This window comes from Hipposideros armiger, unplaced genomic scaffold, assembly GCF_001890085.2.
Source record: "Hipposideros armiger isolate ML-2016 unplaced genomic scaffold, ASM189008v1 scaffold_7, whole genome shotgun sequence".
NCBI lineage: Eukaryota > Metazoa > Chordata > Mammalia > Chiroptera > Hipposideridae > Hipposideros > Hipposideros armiger.
Window position 1 is genome coordinate 1,437,685 of NW_017731357.1, and position 2,203 is coordinate 1,439,887.

Consider the following 2,203-nt stretch of genomic DNA (forward strand, 5'->3'; position numbering starts at 1 on the left):
AAAAAGAAATACAAAACTGTTATTTCTCAAATATGAGATTATTGACTCTATAGAAAACCTGATTTATAAAAAATTTAGCAAGATACCAGAGAGAAAAAATTGTATTCAGGAACAAATTGCCCTCTACAATAAAGTCATTAATGGGTACACAATATAAAAAAGATGTAAATTGTGACATCAAAAACATAAAAGGAGAAGCAGTAAAGGGCCGAGTTTTTTTTTCTAGTTATAGTCAGAACTTTATTTAAAATTTTTATCTGCCAACTTAGTGTTTTCCACCAACTCTGGGAGTAGAAAGCTTCACACGCTTAACAATCTTTTGCTTAGTTGCTGTCTTTGTGGGAGACTTACCAGCAGCCATTTTTGTCTTTTTAGATGCTTGCTTAGCCTTTTTTGCTTCTTTGGCAGACATGATAGCTTGTTCTCATTGAGCTCTCCTAACTTCAGGTTTCTGATTCCTCTTGGTCATTATGTCAGCAAGAGATGCATCAGTGATGGCCCTCTGGAATTTGATTGCATGGCAGGTTCTTTTCTTTTGAATTTCTTCTGACTATCTCATTTTGTGCTTTCTTCTATGCAGGGAAGTCCAGTTTATCTGTTGAGGATTCCTCTTGGAAAGGAATGCTGACTCGCACTTTGCATTAAGAAATTAGAAAATCTTCCTGTTGGTCCTGGCATAGTACCTCCTCTGTCTGGGGTAGATACTGTACCCACTGAAACTGCACAGCTTAACCTTCATGGCTGTGACTGCCAAACAGAAGGAAAGATGGTGAAGACACAAAGGTCGAGTTTTTGTACGTGATCCAAGTTAAGTTGTTACCAGCTTAAAATAGACTGTTATATCTACAAGATGTTTTGTGTAAGCCTTGTGGAAACCAAAAAGAAAAAACCTACAGTAGATACACAAAAGATAAAGAGAAGAGAATCAAAGCATATCACTACAAAAAAACATCAATTCACAAAGGAAGACATGAAGAACGATAAAGAAAAAGGCAACTACAAAACATTCAGAAAACAATAAGATGGCATTAGTAAGTCCTTACCTACCAATAATTACTTTAAATGTAAAATGTAAATTCTCCAAACAAAAGATATAGAGTAGCTGAATGGATAGGAGCCAACTATATACTGCCGACAAGAGACTCACTTCAACTGTAAATATACACATAGGCTGAAATTAAAGGGAAGGAAAAGCTATTCAATACAAATGGAAACCAAAAGAATTAGGGATAGCTAAACTTATATCAGGCAAAATTGACTTTGTCAAAATTGTAACAAGAGACAAAGTCTAGTTTGATAAAGTAGTCAATTCATCAAGAGAATATAACAATTGTACATATATATGCACCCAACATTGAAGCACTTAAATATATTAAGCAAATATTAACATATTTGAAGGGAGAAATAGATAGTATTGCAATAATAGTAGGGGACTTCAGTGCCCCTATTTCAATAATGGATGGCTCATCATGAAAGAAAATCAATACAAAAACATTGGACTTGAACTATACTTCAGATCAAAACAACCTAACAGACATATATAAAAAATTCCATCCAACAGCAGCAGAATACACATTCTTCTCCAGCACACGTGAAATTCTCCAGGATAGATCACATGTTATGTGATCATATGTTATGTGTAATCAAGATAATACATCATTAAAAAAGTGGGTTTATCCCACCAGTGCAAGGTTGGGTTAAATAGAAAAATTTAACATTAACAGATTAAATTTAAAAAATTTATACAATAACATCCCCTATGTGCAGGGGATACATTCTAAGATCCTCAGTAGATGCCTGAAACCATGAATAATACCAAACCCTATATGTACAAAACAAGTCTTAGCAAATTTAAGATTGAAATCATACCAGGTATCTTTTCTGACTGCAATGGTATGAAACTAGAAGTTGATAACAGGGGAAAAACTAGACAATTCACAAAGATGTGGATATGAAACAATACACCCCTGAACAACCAATGGATCAAAGAAGAAATCAAAAGGAAAACAAATCTCTTGAAAAAAACAAGGATGGAAACAGAACATACCAAAACTTAGCAAAAGCACTTCTAAGAGGGAAATTTATAGTGATAAACACCTACATTAAGAAAAAATAAAGATCGCAAATAAATAACCTAATTTTATACCTCAAGAAACTAGGAAAAGAACAAGCTAAACCCAAAGTTAGCAGAAGGTAGGAAATA

At 33.8% G+C, this 2,203-nt stretch overlaps 1 pseudogene; it reads right to left on the reverse strand.

Annotated features, from left to right (window-relative positions):
* Positions 1–265: 265 nt before the first annotated feature.
* LOC109385975 (60S ribosomal protein L24 pseudogene) lies at positions 266–739 on the reverse strand (annotated as a pseudogene).
* Between the last annotated feature and the right edge of the window lie 1,464 nt (positions 740–2,203).